This window comes from Ochlerotatus camptorhynchus, unplaced genomic scaffold (genome assembly GCF_037179485.1).
Source record: "Ochlerotatus camptorhynchus isolate MF236.1 unplaced genomic scaffold, CSIRO-AGI_Acam_v1.1 ptg000027l, whole genome shotgun sequence".
NCBI lineage: Eukaryota > Metazoa > Arthropoda > Insecta > Diptera > Culicidae > Ochlerotatus > Ochlerotatus camptorhynchus.
In genome coordinates, this window is record NW_027040519.1 from 568,335 (window position 1) to 593,098 (window position 24,764).

The 24,764-nt window shown below is 40.8% G+C and overlaps 1 protein-coding gene and 1 non-coding gene across 3 annotated transcripts in view; both read left to right on the forward strand.

Moving 5' to 3' along the window:
• Nucleotides 1-24,764, forward strand: part of LOC135708320 (uncharacterized) — a 501,509-nt gene that overhangs the window by 447,230 nt on the left and 29,515 nt on the right. The window lies entirely within an intron of this gene.
• Nucleotides 14,700-14,839, forward strand: LOC135708345 (U4 spliceosomal RNA). The gene has a single exon (XR_010518291.1). It is a non-coding gene; the product is annotated as a U4 spliceosomal RNA (small nuclear RNA).

Below are 24,764 nucleotides of genomic sequence, written 5' to 3' on the forward strand. Positions count from 1 at the left end.
GTTGGGTGCAATTCAATATTCGAGTAAAGAAGTGAAATGGAAAGTTGAGGAATTGGCGGCATTACGTTGCTTTATGGTCGCCATAAACTAGCAGTTGCAACAGTGAAATCAAGCATATAACCAAGCGTTACTTGGTTCCATGTTTGCTTCTTCAATGAAAATTGGCAATGTGTGTTTTTTGCATGCTCACAAGTCACAAGAAAATTCTCACGAACACATATGCAGCGTGTGAATTTATAGCTCTCACTGCAATACATATGCAATTTTTATAGAATACATATGCAGCTGGAGAAGACTATGGAAGAGAACGCTCCAGTGTCCCAGGTTTCTCCATTTTGTTTAGGTAAGGAGTTTAAAGTTTTCTCAAGCCAATAAGGAAATATGAAAAGTGGGCATCTCTATTCACCGAATTAAGTTATCCTAAATTAAAAATTTATGTTGCATTTATTGTCCAATTTTTAGGTGTCCATTTTTCAATTTTCCGAATTTCATGGATTGTAATAAATCTACCAGATTGAATTTTTCCATGGACCGGGACCAACGGCTTTACTTCCCTTGCGAAGGAGGGCGTGATCAGAGAGGTTATACTTTAAAAAATCTAGGCCCTTTGGGGTGAGAGGCAATCACGCTTACCACTACACCACCGGCGCCGCTATCAATTTCCTCATAATATTAGTCAGGGAACATACATAAATGACGTAGCATTTGAGGGAGGTTTTAGAAGTTTTGACCAGCCATGTATTAGGTATTGCAAAACACGGGGAAGAGGGAGGTTCTAACATTGTTTAATAATATACTACGTCATTCCAGGATGGTCCCTTTATTCAAGTCAAAGTTACATCATTATCATTAATCCTCTACTGTTTAAATTTTTGTAGGGTAGAGAACTACTTCGGCCTAATCGCCCATTTTGGGCCTATCGAGCAGAAAACTTCAAATAAATCCTTGATTTCAGAGTTAACAAGTCAATTGTGCGTTTGGTACGATACTTTAGTTAATACGCTACGGAACGAAGTCAATGAGAACGCGTGATATGAAGGATTGCACCAATAATTGCCAAAAACAAAAGAAGCGCTCCGACAAAATCACGTTTTATCTTCATCCGATAGGCCGAAGTGAATTCATTGGCGTTTCAATGGCGCTTCAATGCGTTAGGCCGAGTTAAGAATCCGTAGGCCGAGTTTAGCGTCAAGAAGCAGTGTTATAATTTTAACAATATCTCAACGATTGGTTTCTCTTTAGCAAATCTTACGGTACGTACGGAAAGGTAAATAAATTTGGAAGCCATCAGTAATAATAGCATTCCGTTTGGTGCTAAACTGCGCTCGATTAAGGAAGACTAAGTGCGGGTTGTGCTTAATAGGCCGGAAATGGGATAATTAACCCTATATCCCGCATGCTTTCTATCGAAAGGCCTGCAGGCAATTTGAAAAAAATGATGAACATTCATTAATATTAGGTTTTGAATAATGGAGGCTCATGGCAGTTTATGAGCAAAATCTAAAAACCTAATATTAAAAAAAAATGTAGTCCATAAACGGTAAAAACATACATCGATGAATTTTTGATGTATTGTATAAAACAGTCAAAATTCTTTAGAAAAAAATAACATGCCTTTGGTTCCTAGACCATGAAAATCATGAAAATCAATTATAATCAATGCGTTTCAATGTAATCCATGATCAAAGTCCCTATTCCTATTTTTCCATAAAAACTAGATTTAATAATCATTCATTCGACCTTTTGATCGGAAAAGTCCAATTGGTTTAAAATAAAAATAAAAATTAGGAAAAATTATTATTTTTTAGACCACCCTTATATCGACCAGGCCACCCTAACGGCGAAACAGAAAGATACGGCTATAATATTTATAGGTACGGAACAAAATTATCAATTGCTACGACATTCTTAGATCTCTATCTTTTTTCTATGGAATTGCTGACTGAGAAGATATCCAAGAGAATCTTATTCTCTTCCAAAGGAGTTATGGAGAAGATGGACATTGTTTAGATAATTTCATGGAATTTCTGGGGACAAATCTAAGGAGTATTCCAATGGAATTATATTAAAGGTTTTACGGCCTTCTCTGTCTTGGAGTGAAACGGAACAATCTTCTAACTTTTCATCCTATGTTTCGACTCTCTATAGAGTCTTCTTGTGGAATTTATAGTGTAATGTTCCTAATGCTAGAATTTCATCTATCTTGAATTGATTGTCTTGGTATACTAATGATATCATATTTGTAATCCATTTTTGGGAGATTTTTTATTTGTTCATTAATTTATTTGATAAGACTCAATCGCATTAACTTTACAGAGCCGAGGATTCTTGTTCACTATACAAAACATCTTAAAATTATAGTCAAACACAATGCGTGATATGCGTGATAATGTTTGCACCATCGTACAAATAAGGTTCCCGTTTCACCTGTGCATACAATGCCTTAGTTTTCTTTGCATGCATGTAACCTATAGCTCATACCCTAGTAGGCTGTGTATAAAAGAAAATGATTTACTTAGTTTGACAGTTGCACCATGATGAAGTGGCAGCGTATTCGTGATTTGTCCCACGCGCAAATAACGCAAAAAGACATTTTAATCGCCGTGGGAGTGTCCACCGTCAAAAGGGTTTTAGACCGAGAAAAGAAAGGACAACTATCCACGACGGTGGCCACAGGTCGTCCGAGGTCAGCTCAGGTTCCGAGGGTTATCGCTGCTATCAAAAAGAAGATTCAGGTGAATCCAGTGCGTTCAATAAGGAAAATGGCAAATGAACACGGGATCAGTGACTTTACAGAACGGAAGATCGTAAAGGAAGACTGCGGGGCGAAGTCGAGGGCACGGAAAAAAAACTCACATGATTACCAACCGCATCCGGGAGCTACGAGTCGAACGATGCAAGAAAATCTTGATCTTCCTTAAGCGAAAAAATCCGGTAATCCTGTTCACCGACGAGAGCATGTTTACCGTCGATCCCGTATCAAATTCCAGAAGCGACCGGTATATTAGTTCTCTTCCGGTAAAAGACGTGGCCGACGAGCACAAGAACGTGTATCTGACCAAGCATCCTGCTAGCGTTATGGTGTTTGGATTGGTGGCTTCCGATGGCAAAAAAATGGACCCGGTGTTCATTCCAGAAGGCGACAAGGTCAACACGGAGGTCTACATCGGGATTTTAAGTAAGTATGTTCTTCCGTGGATCAAAGAACAGTACGGTCCGAAGCCAAATGTTGTATTTCAACAAGATGGGACTCCGTGCCACACCTCGAACCGCACTCAGAAGTGGTTGCAGGAATATCTTCCGTTCTGGGTGAAGGATATGTGGCCGCAATCCAACCCCGATCTTAATCCGCTGGATTTTTCAATATGGCGCGTCATGAAGGCCAAGACCTGTTCTAAACGCCACCCGAGTACATCAAGCCTCAGACAAACATTGACCCGTATCTGGAGAGAAATGGATCCAGACTACATTATAAGAACCTGCCGTGCATTCCGGAAGCGAGTGGAGGCCGTAATTACAGCAAGTGGAAACTTAATCGATGATTGACATAGTTTAAGACTCTGAGAAACATCCCCCCTTTGAATAAATAATTAATTTTGACATTGCTCAATGGTGCAAACATTATCACGCACTTTATCTTCCGCTATCCAAAAAGCCTCCTCCAACAGAACGGGAGCCGGTTCCAGTGGTTTCATTGTATAGCAGTATCGCCAACGGGGGGCAAAGCGCTTCCATTGTAGCAATGAACAGCACTCACACATTCATCATGAAACGATTGCTTTCCATCGACCGAAAGAACTGCTGATGAAGAACAATGAGGAGGACCACCGGTTGCTGCCGAGTAAACAGACGATCGCGTGACACACATCAAGAGTGGCCTGCTTTTGTCGATAGCCGAGTGAACATTCTTTAGGAGATTTTAGACTAGGGTATTTATGTTTATGTTAGTTTATGAACAGCCGATATGGAAATGTCCGAGCCCTTAAAATTGATATGGCAATCATATCATAATGGTCAAAAATTTCTTCTAATTTTACTGAAATGTCCCTTAAAATTCAACACAACATCTATCATTATCTTTCAATATAATCCACGGTCGCCACCCCGTGGTTTATGAGCAGCCCCATCCCGAGGAGGAAAGATTATCTCGATACCTTAAATTGGTGTTGATCAGCTTGACATAAGAGGTAAAATACCGAAAAATAATACCACAAAAATGTTCCCACTATACCATTTCAATTCCAAATTAGGCGAATGCTATACCAAAACAATACCACCCAGGTATTCTTTTGGTATCCAAATATCAACTTTTGATATTAACAGTGTATTTTGCATTATTATTTTTGGTATTATTTTTTGGTAAATTACTTCTTATGTTAGGCTGATCAACACCAAATTTTGGTATCTGGGGGAGAGGTAGCTCATGGGGGAGAGGTAGCTCATCGATTCTTCCGGTTCGCCTCCTAGCATCGTGCTATAAGGTACCAGGCGATAACCAGGGTAGTTGATCGATAGCTCGATGACGTCATTTCGTTGACGTCTGCAATGGGAAATTCTCATAGCAGGCGTTGACGATGGGACGTTGTCGAGTTGTTGAATAGCAACTATCGTGGTAACTCACCGATTACCTGTCGATCTGCCAAATTTGGAAAGACGTCTGCATTGAATTGTCTCATATAATAATATTCCGCCCACTATATCACAAGAAATTGCGAGTAGCTGAGTGGAATGGAGATAAGTTAAGCATTGGGTACAGGACCAAGTCTCCCCTGGGTGGTGCCAAAAGATGAGCGCAATAGAATCATCAAGTTGCCATAAGGCACGGAATGAGACTATTGCATGGCTGGGTAGTCAAAGTCTTCTATTCGTTAGTCATTTCAGGTGGATTAGAATAGGTTTAGGTGGGCGTTGGCCAGATTTGGATTTTTCAGATGTAATCCTGGATAGAACCCTGTCATTGAACGTCGCGTGTAAGTGGAACTTAATGAAGGCCTAAGTACTTTTTCGTAGTTTTTAGTTTTCGGATTTGAAAGATCGTCGGTTACAGTGGCCTGCTTACTGAGCAGAAAAACGCGGTCCCAGGTCCTTACATATCAAAGAGATTTATGGTAAAATCGTTTGTGTATCGCGTATTTTGCGAAACTCGTTGTTGTCGTTGGTTCCGGGTTTGAATGGATACACAAATTTGAGCAACGGTATTATGTGATATGAGGGGCTCGGTGGCCTTAGAGCAACCGTTTTTGCTTACTGAGCAGAACATCATGAGTCTAATCTCAGGCCCATCCACATTCAAGATTCGTCAATCGTTTTATTTATTAATATGACTACATGGTAATAACAGCAACTCGGTGATTAAAAAGGTGCTCGTCTGCCTAGTGGCAAACGTTTTTGCTTACTGAGCAGAAGACCGTGGGTTTAGTCCCAAGCTCCTTCGCGTTATATGATCATTAGGACATCAATTCAGCTTATCGTTTAACAAAACGAACCCTGCTGCAAACCCAACCCTCTTATCCAACATCCCAGTGATTCCTCGTGGAAGTGCAGAGGTGTTCTCGGCTTCCATCAAAGCGAGTGTCATGTCAACACAATCCTTCCCATTCCTTTCTTGACCTGTGTTCGGGCGCGGCCGGCGCTGGTATTGCCTAATTTAAGATCACCAGTTTTTACACATTGAGGATGATTGCTAGTCCCAAGCATCGTCTATTGGTTCTCTGTGTAATTACAGCTGATCTGGCAGTAACAGAGTAGCAACCGTGGGCGGTCAATCAAGCTCAAGCTCAAGCTCAAGCTCAAGCTCAAGCACAACACCAAATTTTGGTATCAGCTCAGAATCAGATATTAGTAAGCTATTTCCTCCTGCTCTGGATAGGGTATTGAGCTGAGGTGAATCAAGGTGAGGTGTATTGAGGTAAGGTGAGGAGAAGTAATGTGAGGTGAGATGAGGCAAGATGAATTCAAGCTGAACATTGCATTAGGTCCTAAGTAACACTGACAGATTCTCTTCGTCGACTTTCTCTTTGCATCCCCACGGTCATGTAAAGACATTCCCAGGTATTTTCAGCACACAGATCGACAAAAGAAGTTTTTGTCTAGCATCTAATACGACAAACACAGCAAGAAACGGTTATATGCTCAAGTTATTAACGAAAGAGAAAGTCGACGAAGAGAATCGATCAATGTTACTTAGGACCAGCTTAAATTGAGCTAAGTTGAGATGAGCTGAGGTCAAGTTTGATGAGGTTAGGTGAAGTTAGGTGAAGTGAGGAGAAGTGAGATGAGGTGAGATGAGTTTAGATGAGTTGAAGTGAGATGAGGAGAGATAAGGTGTAATGATATGAAGCGATTTGTTGTGAGATGAAGTGACGTGAGCTGAGATGAAGGTTCCGCTATCCAAATTTTGTTTGAAAAGGTAATCCTTTGTCTCAGACGTCATTTGGATTAGATGACTCATTTTCGTACTATGATTTATTGAAAATTATCGAATTCGTCATTTTGAAAAATTAGGCGGGTGTCAGAATGGCCGAATTCTAGCACAAACATGGTTCTGAGAGGTAAAATCTGAAACAAGTTTATTTTTTCGCTATTTGGCCTTCAACTACTCTACAAGGAAACACCTTAATGGCTTGTACTTTTTGAAAATTTATCTCTTTTTGAGTTTTTCATTACTATACAGTTCTTTGTTCTGATGCCAAAAAGATTACATTTCTGTATTTTGAATTTTCTAGCAGTGCAAACGACTACTGTTGCTCTTCACAGTAAGTGCCACTTTAGGAGGTCGCTCAGCCGTTTTTGCACTTGCTCGTTGCATACACTACAGAAAAGGGTCTCTCTGAGCAACATCACGTACAAGCAACTATGCGAGGGACGAGCTTTGCCGCCCCTAAACCACATACTCATTGGCATAATTGTTCCTCCGCCACGGTTTTATTGATGATGGCTGATGCAATGCCGCTCTCTGCCACCTCCACCACCGCCATCACCCCATGTCGACTTGCAGTGGTTTCGAAACCATCACTACCACTCACACACTCTCGTCGGCAACAACCGGTAATTAAGGGCTAACCAATAAGGCTAATTATGAGTGGGAGTTGCCGTCGATGTGCAATTGAACACGTTGCCGATGGAATTGCAACTGTTTTATAAAGCAGAGGCAAACCTCGAGTGTCGGTTCAAGGATTTGGATCTGATTAAGCCGCTATAATTATGACCTCTTCGATTACCTCACATCGATGCTAGACTGAAAATCGGCATGTTATTTTTGCAAATTGTTTCGTTTCTTTTAAGTTTCAAAATTAAATTCCGTGGATTAAAAGACATTTATAATCAAATCAAAACCTTATCAATCGAACCCGTATGCATTGATTAGCTCTTGACCCACTACAAGCCATACCGCATGGATGAGTCATGAAACTAATGGTTGCTCCTAAAGCTTTGGAAAACGTTGCCTCACCACACAGGCAAGACCGTGCACAAAGGATGGATCGGTCTGCAGGTTTTTAGGTGAACCAGTCCGACCAGCACCAGCAGCGGTGCACGGTTTATTACCATAAACATACCTATCAATGGCAACGATTTAGCATTGAGCAGGTTGAGCAGGTCCATCTTGTCTGCATATCAGCACCCATATAGGTTGATGAGCCACCCATCCGACGACGGCGACTTGGTCAGCCAGCGCTGCACTGCTGAGCTGTGGGAAAACAGGTTTCTTTCGCGCATAAGAAGAACATGTTCGTTGTTCGAATGATTGCGAAAATTAAACATACGTGCTATTAGGTGATTGGTGATTTGCGAGCCGCACACGAGGGGATGAAACGATGTTTGCGCTAGATTTGAATGAGTTTGACCCTGAAGTTTGGAGTTATGGGCGCCGCTGCCATACGATTGGACTATGAGCAATAAAGAAGGCACTAGGCAACGGTCTCATATTAGCCCGCGTAGCCGTTTACCATTTCCTGTACGATATTTGTCAACCGACCGGTGCTGAACGTAGCGAAATTATCATTTTCGTTCAATGCAATAATCTCCGATGTTGATTCTTTAGGTCAGGTGCGCCGCGGGCTCATTAAAAAATATATATATTAAAATCCAGCTAGGGAACGTATTTTTTCCAAATTCATTCATGACCAGTGCCTAATATTCAAACATGTAATAAAAAATGCAATATATCCTCTGTTCACTTCTGTAGTTGAGAAGTGGTCTCAAATCTCTCCCCCTGCAAAAGTGAAATCCAACCAACCACCGGCCACCCGTGGCGCTGTTGTCGTAGTGGTGATAAAAATGTAAAACATCTGTCAAACGTAACTCACATAAGAATTTTCACGTTTTAAATTAGAAAATTTGCCTTATTTTGTACGGTTTTGGTGATCAAAAAGCTTGTAAAATTGTAGGAAAAGCAGAGGAAATTGCTCTAATGTTGGCCTATGGATCTAACGCTGGGCCCATCGCTAAAATTCTTTTTTTTTCCTTGATTTGTTTTCCGTCGATTTTGTTTTCCGTGCTGAGCACCAATGCTACCGACGCCAGGGAGGCAGCTCCCACACCTGGACCCTACCTATCGACCCATCAACTCATGAAACGGGGACCAACGGCATTACTTCCCTCAGAGATGTTATGCCTCAGAACATCCCGACGGCGCCGACTGGGATTGAACCCAGGCCTGCTGGGGTGAGAGGTCATCACGCTTACCACTACACCACCGGCGCCACTATCGCTAAAAATCTGCTATTTATCAATTTTATCAAGATGAACGTGACATTGGGACGGTACTTATGGATATTTTTGGTCGCTATTGAAAATTTAGTCGATTGCTGAATGTATGTATGGGCCCTAATTAGGAGCATTTAGGCCAAAATTACATCCATTTCCCCTATATAAAAAAAACTTCATTCTCTTTAAATAAATCCACCTTTTTTCTATTTAATATTGGTGCGCCGCGGCTTCAAAATGCGCCGCTGTAGCAAAAAGGTTGGGAACCACTGCTTTAGGTGTTCTCATCAAAATGAGTGACCACAACAAAAGTGAAAGAACCCCTCCTTGTGAGCAGCCTTTCTCAGTTCACACCGTGAACTATGTTATTTCTCGTTTTTGCAACATTTTAAAAGTCCAATATAGGGGAAAAGTTTTCTTCGGCAATACCTTAACCTATTATCGTCAGGGGGGTAAACAACGTCCTGGGGAGCTCAATTTTGGCATGTGGATATATTGTGTTTCAGAGCAACTATTGGCCAAATTTGAGTGCTCTAGGACTTTGTTTACCCCCCTGACGATAATAGGTTAAGGTATTGCCGAAGCCAACTTTTCCCCTATAATAGTTTTATCAAAATTACATTTTATCATAACTTTCCTCATTAAATAATGGGATGCATTGTCAACTGCTCCTTCAATATCTAGAAACGCAGCTAACATAATCTCTTTGGCTTCAAATGTTTTTTTCAATTTTTGTCACAAGTGTATGAAGTGCTGTTATTGTTGGTTTTTACAGTCTGTCAATAAATGGGTGTTTTTTACCTATTTTCTTAAATTGTGTTTACCGTAAAATGGGTGAAAAAAATACCAATTTTTTCACATGAAAGATGCAAGCGCTTCGTTATCTATCCTCGTTGATATAAAAAAACTTTCTAATACATTGAAAATAAATGCAGGTGTTCCGATCAAATTTTATTACACGAAATATTATAATACCATTTTGGATCATTTGTATTGACTTATCCGCAATGTTTTGGGTTCTAACCTTTTCCGGAGATCGTCTATTTGCGATAAATATGCTGCGGACAGTTACTGTTTGCATTCCCGGCGACGGAAATGAGACGATAAAATTTCGAAGTGTTGTTTCACCCATTAGTGGGTAAAAAATATACCCATTATTCAACCGTGAACTGATTCTTTAAATGGGTATTTTTTCACCTATTTTAGGATTTCAAAATTCCCCCATTTTTTGGCAGCTGCATACATGGTTTGAAAATGGGATTTGTTTACCCATTAATGGGTTTTCACGAAACACCGTGTAGTCAAAAGGACGGGTTGAAACGATTGTGTTGTTTAGTAATAGCGTGCAGTCAATCCTGCCATCAAAACAAACTTCACGGCAAATGGATCTGGCTCATATTTAAGTACCGTTCGCTCAAATTCGGAAAACCGTACACGGTAACCGCAAAATACACAATAATGACTATAAAAGACCCAATATTGACTACAAAGTATCCATTTTCGAGGGAACTGGTAGTACGTATGATTGGACTTGCCACACAATGGTACAGGCATCGAAAGCTCTCAATTAATAACTGTGGAAGTGCATCTAGAACACTAAGTTGAGAGCACGCAATAAGCTAATATGCGATATGCAATAAGCTTGAAACGCGGAGAAGAAGAAGAAGATGGTAGTACGCATTAAATTAGTAAAAAAAAATACCAATATATGAGTATTTGTTACTCATAAATTAATACCTATTACTGATTTTTGAAGTTGTAATTACTAATAAATGGGTAAAATTTTACTCATTTAATGTACAAAATGCTTACTTTGTAGTCATTTTTGGGTTACCGTGTAGGTCGCTCTTATAATGAGTAAATTTTTACTCAAATATGAGTAAATGTCACTCATATTTGAGTGGCATTTACTCATATATGAGTGAGATTTACTAAAATTTGAGTAAAAATTTACTCATTCCATGACCTTCTTGACCTCTTGACCAATTTTTGGCTAAATTGAGTGAACGGGATCCAAGTTTTTGATTTCGCTGTTACTTTTTTGCTACTTATTGAATTTTCGATTAGAATTTCCCATTTGGGCCGTTGAATGTAAGTTCCCGCAAAAGTTTCCAATAATGTCGCGTGTGGTAAAATATGCTGTGTACAGTGCATGTGAATGAACTTAACGTTCGTTTTTTTTCGAAGGAGTTTTTTAAAATGTATATTCGGTTGCGGTCAAAATTTCCGACGATGGCCAAGAATACGATTGTCCTTTTCAACAGGGATCGAACCATCTATGTAGAAGAAGCTGCATCCCATCTCCGAAGACATACTAGCTGTACTTCACTGCGTTTTCCACTGACACACGGTTTCGAAAATGAAGATGAACCTTCATCGGAACCACGACATCCCATCATTCGTAGTATTCGCGTCGTAGAATTGTAATTCACAGTGCTGAACCTGATACCCAAGCCAAAGGATCACTCCATTCGAGATACTTCAAACAGGTTCTGCTAACGACGGGACTATTTTAAACTGATCACCATACCTATCCAAAAATAGCACGGCAGCTTTCTACAGATTCGCTTGGACTGACTTCGTGAAACCGTTCTTTTCATCTGCTTTTATCTAATCAATCTAAATTTCCATCAATTCATAGACGTTAAATTAATTAAATGCTGGATGGAGTTTTCTAGCCACATCCAAAGATAAACAAGGAGCGGATGCATCCAACGAAACTTTCAAGCGCAAAAGAATCATTACCAACATAGGAGAAAATTCGGTAAGATCCTTCCATTGCATTATTTTATGATTCTTCAATATTGTACACATATTTACACATTACACACTACTACACATAGTAACTCGGAGCGTTTGGTACGGTATGTCCACGCATCCTTCCACCCCTGTAGATTCAAGAAATGTTCCCATTCATTTCCAAGAATCATCTTTCCGGCAAATACAACGCAGTAGGCCTGGCCATATTGATGTTTATATCATATCTCAGATATGCTGTAATCATCAATTAGACAAGAAAAATGATTAGACCTCATCTAACCTAATCATTTTCCAGGATGCTTTCTCGTACTGGCTGCGTTTGTATTAGATTGGATTAGATTAGATTAGAAAAATAGTGAACGGGATCCATATAAGAATCCAGATTCTTTTGCCGTGTAGGCCCTTTGAAAAGCTGTCAAGCCGAAAAATGCGTTAGGTGCTAAGTCGTCGACTTGGCTACAAATCTGTTTTTTGCCGTATTAGATTTATTTTATCGAACTATGTTTGGAAAATAGCTGGAAATGTCTATCATGGCCGTTGGGATGTAAAGAGCAAATCTACGAATATAATCTGTCAATGTTACTTAGGAGCTAATGCATTGTTCGGCTTGCTATCACTTGACTTGATATTTTGGTTTATGTGTGGTCGTGAGATGATCTATTTGGCTTTTATTTTTATTCTAAAATCATCGTGGTTTATTTTATCTGGATCAACCGGAAATAAAACACTGTCTCTTTCTTACTCATAAGTTTTTACGCGAGAAGTGAAAGTGACGTCAACAATGTCGCTACTTATCAATGATAAGGAGTGACAAAGAAGCGTGATTTCACATGCCAAACCTTTGTAGATCGAGGTTCATCTTCGATAGGACGTAGTTGCATCCATTTATAGACCCAATTTGAGTACAGTAGACCGACACTACATCCACGTACCTCGAAAGTTTTCATTTTAAAATGGTTTTACAATTTTCAGCGGTGTCTAATTAATATCCAAATAATAAGAATATCTAAGCTTGTATATTGACAGTGAAATAACGACTGCAGCTCAATTATTACATAAGATACGGCAACAAATGTAATTGGAGGCGTCATATTTGACCGAGGTTAGGGACATTTACCCTTCATCGATTTTCTAAAAGTGAGCCGAAGTTGAATTCATTCATTCAGTTTGAGGTATTTAGAAGAATAATTTGACATTTTATTTTGAAAACAGCTCTGATTTGAAGTTGAAGTAGTTATTATTGATAGTTGAACATGAAGGCATACGATTGATAATAATAAGTGATGTTCATATTTCAATAAGGCTATCGCTATCAATGAAAACAAAAAATTTCATCTCTTCATTTGAAAAATTTAGGAGATCATTCCTTTAAATTCTTGCTTGTAAAACACATAAGATCGTAGTAGATTTTTCAGTAGTTGAGAAATGTGATAAATTCAGCAATGGATTAGCTAAACTTTTTTTTTTGTTCTTATTAATTCATCCCAAACAGTTTAAAATACCCGGAGGTTGCGAAAATTCATTACAACAATGTGAAATTTCTTCTCAGATCAGATTCAAAATTAAACGCTTAACCTTCATAGTCTTCAAGTTCAAATCAGACCCTTCATAAAACACATATTATCACAAAGGCAGAGGAAATTATACCGTTTTCTTTTCATTACCTTAACAAAAACGAAAGTTCATCTTTGAGTCAACTACTTTGAAAACCAGGGTCAACTACTGTTTTCAACTGATGCTCCTTTGCTTTCAATGCATGTCCAAAGTAAAGGAAAATCTTTTAACTTCTTAGCTCCAGAGTAACTACCATCGTCCAAGCGCAACATTTGCATTTCCTTACGCTCTCTGCGCTTTTTTTTGTGCCATTTTAATTACCTCCTCCAACTGTGCCATGAATAATTTCTGTCTCCACCGTATACGATAGTCACTATCTGGAGTGACATTTTTGTACTCGTTTTTCTCCCCCCGAGCTTTGGACTGAACATGCCAGTGCGCCGATAGCCGCTTAGCATATTGCCGCTTCATTAGTCATTCAGCTGCCGCATAAATAATAATTTGTTTTGTACTGATTTCAATTGTAAAGACTTTCGTTGAAATGAGTCCGCCCGTCTTCCCCATCGCCCAACAGCCACCCCCCGGCACACCACAAACAACAATGCAACTGGGTTGATTTACATCTCACTTTTTCCGTGGTCTTTTGTACGGTACCTATAGTTGTCATTGTCGTCTTGTCACTCTCGACCGGCGATGACGGTCTTATAGTTTTGTGTCAATCGATCCGCAACCCAGGCTATACTAGACCGCAATAATGGCCGTTATAATGGCAATCGAATGGACGTGAAATAATTTCCTACCGCCGTCGCCGCCGTGGCCGGTCTATTGTAGGTTGTCGTAATTTGGAACAAACTATAAGAAGCCAACAAACACGTGCCACTCTCTAATATAATCGATCACCCGGTGGAAATTCTATTGTGCTTAGGGTAGAGGCTATCGGCGAGCTGCCAGTTGGTCTGTGAATTAGGATTGGGTATTCCAATCATTATTAAGCATGTTCGGAGTTGTGGGTGAATCGTGACAGGTTGTGACCATGAAATGAGAACAATATCTCCCGGCAATGCTCGACATTGATAGGAATTTATTGGAACGTTGTTTAGGCATGTTGTTTATTCATAAAATATCATTTCAAATTGTAAAAAATGTAGCTTTGATAGAACGGAGGAACAACTTCTAGGGACTCCGGAAACGGGCCCTTGAAAAACTGGCATCAAATCTCAACTAACAATCTTCATAAGTTATACAATTTTTAATAGGACGATCGCAGTTGACAGTTGAAAATGAAACTGCTCTAAATTGGACAAACAAAAGTCAAATGAAAATGGTTGTATGCCATTTACTCGAAAGCCACTTACCAGAGGGTCATTCGCCAGAATGGATGACACGGTGCAGCAAAAATCCAACTTTTGTTCTGCCCAGCTCTGAATTTTACTTTTTTCTGATTGGTTTCGGTCAAAAACTAATTACTTTCGAGTTTGGACCCTCTCCGTTTTGACAGAAGCGTTCGAGCAAATTTTCGAGGTTTTTACGTTGCTATGTTAATATACATGTTTTCACTGAAACGAGCCACGGTGTTTTGGGTATTGAGCAGCTACCCTAAAATTTCACAAAATTTGTATCGGCCATCTTCGAGAAATCGTGTGACGGATGTTTTATCATGTATTCTTATTATGTTACCTAACTTTGCGCAGAGGCGATATCGTAACCAATGAGATACAACCGAGGTACGATTATTGATAGTTGAAAACTATAATGTTACCTGAGATAGTTGGTATTGAGCTATAATTTGATTCTTAATTGACAGAGTGATTGTGGTATCAGTTCTTCTAATAAAAAACGAACTTTGAAATCGGTTGATTAGAAGGGACGAAACCATTGAATTGACGCTTAACCCCTGATGCGATTATCTCGTGAGTCACTTGATGGATTATTGAATTTCTTTCACCAATTGAATGTTCAAGGTGGCTTTATTGACTGCTATAGATGTGTTTGGAATATGGGGTTCTTTAATTTTCAGAGGAGTCAGATAGCCCATTTCAAGTTGTGCTGGAGTTCAGATGAAATGAACTACTAACAGCGAAATGTGTCTAAACTGGTTTTGGCTCCATGGACCATAATGTGCATAAATATCAGTTCATTTATATGCAAATCAGATGTTCTAGTTTATCCAAAACATGCTGGAGTACAGGTCATATTATGTACTCTATCAACCACGACTGTTACAATCCAAGCAGGTCCATAAAGCCCATGTGCATGGCTTACATTTCAGTTATATGAAAAACAGGTGTTCTAGCTTCTCCACATCATGCGGGAGATTAGATCAAATGATCTACTAGATCTACTACTACTGTAACAATGTCGATAGCAACAACATATATCCAAGCAGGTTCATAAATCTCAAGCGCATAATTTACAAATATTATACTGATAACTTGTGTTACACCCGAAAGGAGGTGAAAGTAGACCACATTTGGAGCAAAAATTTTTATAGCAAGGTAGGTCGAAAAATCATTCCTTATCGAGTTATTGACTAACCTTACCAATCAGGCTAAGGCCTTGTTTTCCTCTGCTGTCCGAAGAAGTCGTCTCCACTCTAGTCAATCCTTGGCCACACTTCGCCAGCCTCGTAGTCTGCGAAGGGTCCGCTTGTTCGATCCACCTTGCCCGCTGCGTGCCTCTTCTTCTTGTTCCTGTTGGGTCACTTGCGGCATTCTTACGACGTGCCCAGCCCACAGTAGTCACCCAATTTTTGCAATGTGGACGGAGGATGGATCTCCCAGCAGCTGGTGTAATTCGTGATTCATTCGCCTCCTCCACGTTCCGTCATCCATCTGCACTCCACCGTAGATGGTACGCAACACCTTCCGTTCGAAAACACCAAGGGCGCGTTGGTCCTCCTCGAGCATAGTCCAGGTCTCGTGGCCGTAGAGGACCACCGGTCTAATCAGCGTCTTGTAGACAGTCAACTTCGTGTGGCGGCGAATTTTATTCGACCGGAGCGTCCTCCGGAGTCCAAAGTAGGCACGATTCCCTGCCATTCCCTGCCCCTCGATTTCGTCACCGTCAATCTGAACTCAGGATGGGAGGCCAACATTGTCTAGACATTGCCAATCCGCCTAGCTTCAGCCTTCAGTCTGATGTACGTTTCCGCCATCGTCTCAAAGTTCCGTGCCATGATGTCGATGTCATCGGCGAAGCCAATAAGCTGGATGGACTTTCTGAAGATCGTGCCACTCGTGACTATCCCTGCTCTTCTGATCACACCCTCTAACGCGATGTTGAATAGCAGACACGAAAGTCTATCACCTTGCCGTAGCACCCTTCGAGATTCAAAGGGAATCGAGAGTGCCCCCGATACTCGAACAACGCACATCCCTCAATCCATCGTCGCCTTGACCAATCGCGTCAGTTTAGGAATCGCGAAAATTAGGTCCGTGTTAGCGCGGGCACCCATGAATTCTGCCTGGTATTGCCACACGAACTCTCTTGCAAATGGTGACACGCGACGGCATAGCATTTGGGAGAGTACATTGTAGGCGGCACTCAGCAGTGTGATCGCGCGGTAGTTGCAGCAATCCAACTTGTCGCCCTTTTTGTAGATTGGGCATACGACACCTTCCATCCATTCCTCCGGTAATATCTCCTCCTCCCAAATCTTGGCAATTGCCCAGTGCAGCGCTCTAGCCAGTGCTTCACCACCGTATTTTAATAGCTCACTTGGTAGTTGATCTACACCAGTTGCTTTGTTGTTCTTCAGCCGACCGATCTCCTCCTCAACTTCTTGAAGATCAGGGGCCGGTAGCCTGTCGTCTTCTGCGCGTGCTCCAAGGTCTGTTGCCGTGCCACCTACGTTTTCTGCTGCATCACCGTTGAGGTGCTCGTCATAGTACTGCTTCCACCTCTCAATCATCTCACACTCGTTCGTGAGAAGGCTACCGTCCAAGTCCTTGCACATAACGGTTTGCGGCACGTAGCCTTTGCGCGAACTATTTAGCTTCTCGTAGAACTTCCATGTGTCGTTTACGCGGTACAGATTTTCCATCGCCTCGCGATCTCGGTCTTCCTGCTGACGCTTCTTCCTTCGCAAAACCGAGTTTTGTCTGTTCCGCGCTTTCTCACCCGTGCTGCATTCTTCTACTCTACTAACAATTGGCATTCGCCGTCAAACCAGTCATTTCTTCGGTCCGGGATTGCAGTACCTAGTGCCGCTGCAGCAGTACTGCCTATGGCGGAACGGATGTCCCTCCAGCCATCTTCAAGAGAAGCTGCGCCAAGCTGCTCTTCCGTGGGTAGTGCAACTTCCAACTGCTGCGCGTAGTCCTGGGCAACTCCGGCGTCCCGTGGTTGTTCAATGTTCGGTCGTGGCGTTCGACTTTGACGGGTGTTATGCACCGTCGAGAGTTTTGAGCGCATGCATACTGCAACTAGGTAGTGGTCTGAATCTATGTTCGCACTGCGGTACGTGCGGACTTTGATAACGTCGGAGAAGAATTTCCCGTCGATTAGAACATGATCGATTTGGTTTTCTTTGTGTTGGTCAGGTGGCTTTGTGGATATCCTTGTGGAGGAAATAGATACTTCGAACTACCATACCCCGAGCGGCTGCAAAGTTCACGCATCGTTGGCCGTTGTCGTTCGATACGGCATGCAGGCTGTTTGGCCCGATTGCCGGTCTATTCATTGACTCCCGTCTGAGTGTTCATGTCGCCGATGACGATTTTGACGTCCCGTTGTGAACAGCTGTCGTACACCTGCTCCAGCTGCGCATAGAACGCTTCTTTCTCGTCGTCGGGTCTTACTTTGTGTGGGCAGTGCACGTTGATGATGCTGTAGTTGAAGAAACGGCCCTTAATCATCAACTTGCACATCCGCGCGTTGATCGGCCGCCAAACAATCACGCGTTGGCGCATCTTACCCAGCACTACAAAGCCGGTTTCCAGCTCGTTGGTGGTGCCACAGCTCTGGTAGAAAGTAGCCGCTCGATGCCCACTTTTCCATACCTTTTGTCCCGTCTAGCAAAGTTCATGCAGTGCTACGACTTCGAAGTTGCATGGTTGACGTTCGTCATAGATTACCTATCGCAGCCCGGGAAGCCAAGCGATTTGCAGTTCCATGCTCCGAGTTTCCAATCGTAGTCCTTATTTCGTCGCGTAGGTCTGTGCCGATTGTTTCGATCCGTATTTCTTTCTTCAGTATTTGCAACTTTATGTTTTTTTCAGGGCGGCTTGTTGGGCCTGCTCTGGGGCCGGTCTCGCCGGCACAGCACTGAACAGCTCTGTTTAGAGTCTCACACTGGCACTAGGACGGTGATCAGCCGCTTCTAACATGGAGAACATATGCCGTTTTGAGCTGCACCTCCATGGTGAACAGCCGCTCGGTTTTGGTGAAGCATTTCATTTATCACCGTACTATGGTTACCGCGCCAGTGTTCGCGTCGCACCTCTTTACTTTGCTATTGCCGGACTCGGAACATCGCCCAGGCTACGCCACCCAGCTGTGTCTATGTTTCAGCTGGTAGTCTTTTGTTATCATATGACTTGGGGAGGCGTGAAGCAGGAACTTGTGAGGACCAGAGCTAGGTATTCCGCTCCTTCCAGGTTGTCAACTCACCATTTTGTAGCGAGTTATTGAGCAATTCATTTTCTACTGATCAAAGATCATTTTACTCGAGTATTCATAAGCAATAAAAAACGTTACACGACCGTGCACGAAGAAAAAAATACTACCCAAATTAGAGTTCTTTTTACTTAATTTTGAGTTGAGCCTCTCACTTGACTTTGTTATTGTTGTCAAGGTTTGATCATAGTAGCCAAGTACCCACCCGACCCACCGTTCCATACATTTTTTGCTGCTAATTTGGTCTACTTTCACCTCTTTTCGGGTGTAACACGAATCACCAGTCACCCTGTATATGAAAATCAGATGTTCTGTAAGTCTAGAGATCTTCAAACAAGTTCACACTTTTGGGGCAGTTTAGAGATCTGTAAAAATTAGTTTCGATAAATTCAGTACAGCTCCATGAATTCCAAGAAAGTTTCGATAAACTTTTGGAAGTTTCTTGAAATTTCAGGGAAGTACAGAACATTCCTGAGAAATATAGAAAATTTCATTCATATTTTGGAAACTTTACAGTATTCCAGAAATTTTCAGGAAAATTTGCAAGTGAAATGCATTTTGAGCCTCCCTTAGCTCAGCCGGTAAAGGCGCTTCTACACAACAAGCTGAAGGTGGCTGGTGTCGATTCCCGGTCCGATCTAGGATGCAAAATTATACTAATGCAAAAATTGTACAGGCATCGAAAGCTCTCAATTTATAACTCTAAGTTGAGAGCACGCAATAAGCTAATATGCGGTAAGCAATAAGCTTGAAATGCGAAGAAGAAGAAGCGTTGTAAGAATTGTGCGAACTTCAAGGTATCTTCGAGAACATCAAAGAGCATCTGTGCAGTCCAATTAAATTAACTAAAACTCAGGAAAACTCCACAAAATTTAGAAAAGTTCTGAGATCTTCAGGGAAGTCCTCAGAACTTTAGACAAGTTTTGAGACTTTTAGGCACTTCGGGAATGTTCCAAGTACTTGAAAGATGATCAGAGAAGTTCAGAGGAACTTTCAAGAAGTAATCATCATGGAAAATGTCAAACATTTCAGGAATGTTCCAAGCATTTTAGCAATATTGCGGGGTCTTAAGGGAAGATCCATAAATATTAAGAAAATTGATGACCCGAGAACTTCTTGAAGATTAAGTGAATATAACCATGGCTAGCTGTTTTTTCATCTCTTTGCATTGCTTATCCTGAGGAGCATAGAATTCCTGGTCTCAGGATAGTAAGAATAGAGCTGATTCGTCTGCTATTTATCAAACACAATATCCCGGATAGGGCTCTCCTACCTATAACCCTAAAAAAATGCCCTAAAACATCTCCTCAAAAACATATTTCAACTTTCACTGCTAGTTAGTAATGTAAACGAAAATTCTCAAGCTACAAATCAGTGAACCGATTGGCACCATAATCTCATTAGGGCTCCCATGACGCCATTCAAAGTAGAACACGATAATCGAATCCGATGAGTTGCGATTACAATTTTCAACACTTCGCCAGAAAACTTTGACCATAAGCTAAATATTTTCACCACACCGATCATGCAATCAGCAATCATTCAGTTGGGGTCCTAATGGAATGACAAACGAAATTTTGTTTGATCACCAGTTGAGTAGCTAAAATTGCGGCTACGGCTTGTGCATTCAATTTTACCCGTCTCAGCAGTTTTTGCAAATGCAAGCGAAACCATTCTACATTTCCGAAACGAATCAAATCAATTTATTTTCCCAACACACTTTTGACCGCAAAGCTCCCCTGATCTGCCCTGGTAAATCACAACATTTCTCGGTCAACCGCTATGCCCTCGCCGACAGCTGGAACATAATGCACCATAAATGAAATTTCCCAACAAAAGCCACGCGTACGGCCGCGATTTAGTTTGTGCGCTGCCCTACTTCCTCCTTCCTTTCCGATTCCGCGACAAACCACACATTTAGCATCCATCTCCCACCACAGACTGCCCAAACAGCAATCACGCAGGGGATGCTGCGCCTTACCGACCGACGCCGACGGTGGAGATGAAAGCAAAATTGCGATTTAATGCTAATAGCGAATTAAATAGACTAACCCGAGACTCCATTGCAAATTAAATTTTTCACCCTTCCCTCAGTTGACAGCGCCACCGTGGGTTATTGGTTGCGGTCCGTTGCAGCGGAGGCAGGAGGGTGTGGGCGAGAGATATATCGGTTCCAAACAGGGCTGTCGCGTGTGCATAAAGTGAATCATCGTCCCAGTGAGGTACCTTATGGTATTATGTACCTTTCACTTATTTGGTGTGTTTAGGATTTGATCGTTTGGGTCGGACTGACGGAAGGTTGCGAACAAAGATGAATCCAAGGTTGCAAATACTCATTTTAGCTTAAACAATGTTTTTCTAAATTATGAAATAATTAGATGCCATGATCAAATTTTGAATTGGTAGGATACAAGAAGAGGTTGCAAAGAATGTGTTTGACATATCAAACCTGTTTATTTCACTTCATGAGAGTCACAATCAGCGATTTTTCACAAACTCACTCACTCACTCACTCACTCACTCAGCGATAAGAAAATCGCTGATTGTGACTCATAGAAAGCTAAATTTACAGGTTTTATGTTTCAAACGCATACTTTGTAACCTCTTCTTGTAAGTTACAAGTTAAACATGCCATCATACCATCTTTTGGTTTTATTATTCCGAAAAACATTATTTTAGCTGAAATGAGTATTTGCAACCTTGGATGAATCCCTTCTAAGTTTTCGCCGTCAGATGCGAAACGATACAAAAACAATGGCGCGAGCGGGTCTCTAATTGATTGTTCGTGAATAATTAAAAAGGGTCTGCGGATCCATATGCTACAGGTTGTTTTCCTGTAGGCTAGCAGGTACCATTCCGAGGATGGTTGACCCTCGGTTGATAGATTAAATTGACGCTCAGTGAAATTGGAAAAGTTGCTTTTGTTCGGGTGAAGGTGGAACGAAAAGGAACCAACCCATCGAGGTCAAAGACACCAATTCGTTTCCGGTAGAACAAATTACACTCATATCCGTTTTGATGCGATTTACATATTTTTCATTTTGTCCTCATTTAGGATGAGAACAGAAATTTCAATGCCACCGAATTTGTTTGAACAATTTCACACGATCAAAAACACGGACCATAAAAATCACTTAAAACGTAATTGAGTGAGCAGCACCCCCTGTGGACAGCCATGGCCAATTCACATTTCCTTTAAACTCACCGCTGTCATATTAAGTTATCTACTTGACAAAGTGGTAAGCATGTACCAAAATTCACACCTTCATAGTCGAAGAGGTTTCATTTACACTTTTTCCTATGAAATGTATTGTTGTGTAGTATGTTGTATGTAGTATGTAGTACTACAGAATGTAAGGGTGCCAATGAAAATGTTTATCTTGAATTTACGAAACCGTTCACACGTTGAATGTAACTCAAATTTAAGTGGGAGTAAAATTTTACTCAGTCTTTGAGTGTCGTACGGTTTTGAAAATTTTAGTAAATGGAACTCTAATATGAGTCAGATTCAATGGCCGTACATATAGAAAACGTGTTTTACATCGAAAAAAAAAACCTGTTCAAAATTTGGGTTCAATCGGCATGATTTGAACTTTAACGATTTTTGTTTATATTACTTCTGCGTGAAGTTAACGATTAATATAGTTGACAATACACAATTTTTACACTGCCATACTCTACCGGAACTATCAACTTTATACTTTCATCTCATCATCTATCGTATAAAATTACTACTTTAAGCCTGTTTTTTGAAACTTAGCATCTTCAACTACCTACATGAATTGAAGTTTGAGTTTTTTTGAAAATCAAAAAATCACGGAAGTAGGATTAACTACCCCATTTCCAGCCTATTAAGCACAACCCGCACTTAGACTTCCTTAATCTAGCGCAGTTTAGCACCAAACGTAATGCTATTATTACTGATGGCTTCCAAATTTATTTACTTTTCCGTATGTACCTTAAGATTTGATAAAGAGAAACCAATCGTTGAGATATTGTCAAAAGTCTAACACTGCTTCTTGACGCCAAACTCGGCTTACGGATTCTAAACGCGGCCTAACGCATTGAAACGCCAATGCATTCACTTCGGCCTATCGGATGAAGATAAAACATGATTCGGTCGGAGCGCTTCTTTTGTTTTTGGGAATAATGGGTGCAAACCTTCGCGTTCTCATTGACTTCGTTCGGTATCGTACCAAACGCATAATTGGCTTGTTAACTCTAAAATCGTGCATTTATTTGAAGTTTTCTGCTCGATAGGCCCAAAATAGGTGATTAGGCCGAAGTAGTTCTCTACCCTACATGACATTTCGGTTATCGTATTTTTGTATATAGCAAAGGACTTAAAAATGAATGAAACGTCGAGGTCTGGTGTTATCTCGAAACAACTGGTCAACAATCGACTTCATGGGATTTTTTTTTTCGTGACCGGATCCCTATACATGGATCATTGATGAATTGGTTCATAAACTATTCACAACTCTTTCTCCAGACTACAAAATAAATTTAAACTATCACTAGCCTTTGGGGGCCTCATAGCCAAGTCAGTAAAGACACGGTATTACCAATCCGAAGGCGGCGGGTTCAATTCCCGATCCGGTCGAGGGAATCTTTCGGGTTTGGAACTTTTCTCGACTTCCCTGGGCATAGAGTATTATTGTGCTTACCACACAATATACAAATTCATGCATAGGTATTGGCATCGAAAACTCTCAATTAATAACTGTGCAAGTGCATTTAGAACACTAAGTTGAGAGCACGCAATAAGCTAATATGCGATAAGCAATAAGCTTGAAATGCGAATAATAATAAGAAGAAGAAGCATTTGGTTCGCGATTACTTACACTTATTATTAATTAAGGAGGTCTTTTTAGTATCCAAAATTTCAGAATGCACACCAAAATCATATGAATGTATCTAAACATACTCCAGCAAATAAAATATTCACTCTCTTGTAGCTTCCATTTCCCGGTGGTTTTCACCATACCGGGATTCAGGAAATGTTTATTTGACATCCTGGAAAGTGAATAAAGATAGTAAATTGTTTTAAAAGTCGTGTGTTTATAATTTTTTTACGATGCTCTGAAATGTATGTTGATTTTTTCACCTTCGAAGAATGATTTAAAAAAAGGAGATTTCTTCTATACTAGGGACACCAAATTGTGTGAAGTTATTCTTCTGCAGACATTTTGGAGACAAGTTTGAAGTTGTTTGAAGACAAGCGCAAACTGACAAAAAATTTAAGCTGGCATATGACAATTTTTTGATAAATAAATCTTGTTTTTTTTTACAGTCACTTTAACACTTTTATAGCGATAAGCTCCATGGAAGATAATACGCCAATCTCTTACTATCCTAGATTTTGCTACGCACCACGGCGTACCTATTATCCTCAATTTAAACCTCGGATTTCACTTTAATACCCCAATATCGGGGTATTGAAGAAAATCCGAGATTTTCAACAAGTACGCAGCCAAAACAAACTCTGGCTCTCTCCGCTATCACACAGACACATACTAAACAAATGTCATTTGCATAAAAAAAGAACAGGACTAAAAATTCTCGCGTCACTTTTTAAAAGGTCCTATCTACATTGATCGATTCTCTTCATCGACTTTCTCTTTGAATCGTGGCCGTGTTAAGATATTTCCGGATATTTTCAACTAACACTTCGATGTAAGAAGCAAAAATCTAGCTTTTAAAACGACAAATACTGCAGGAAACGTTTTTGTAGCCAAGTTATTTAAGAAAGAGAGATTCGATGAAGAGAATCGATCAATGTAGATTTGTTTATTTTAAAATTGACGTGAGAATTGTCCGATAACGACATTCGTACCCGGCTCCTGAATCCAACCGCCCTTTCAGCGGGCAGGACTCGTCAGGTTTGTCCAAAAAACCCACAGTCAAACCAGCGGCTTCATCTGCAGTAGCCAGCGTGGACAATTAACAGCCACCACTTCAACCCAAACGGATATCGTTCCGTCGATTTGGAGCGATTATGAGTGTCACTAGAATCACTTTTTTGTCACTTGGTGTCGAGTCACGTCACTGGAGCGATTATGAACGTCACTTTTCGATCACTTTTTGTAACTCAGTAACACAGCAAAAAAAAATGTAATATCGATCAA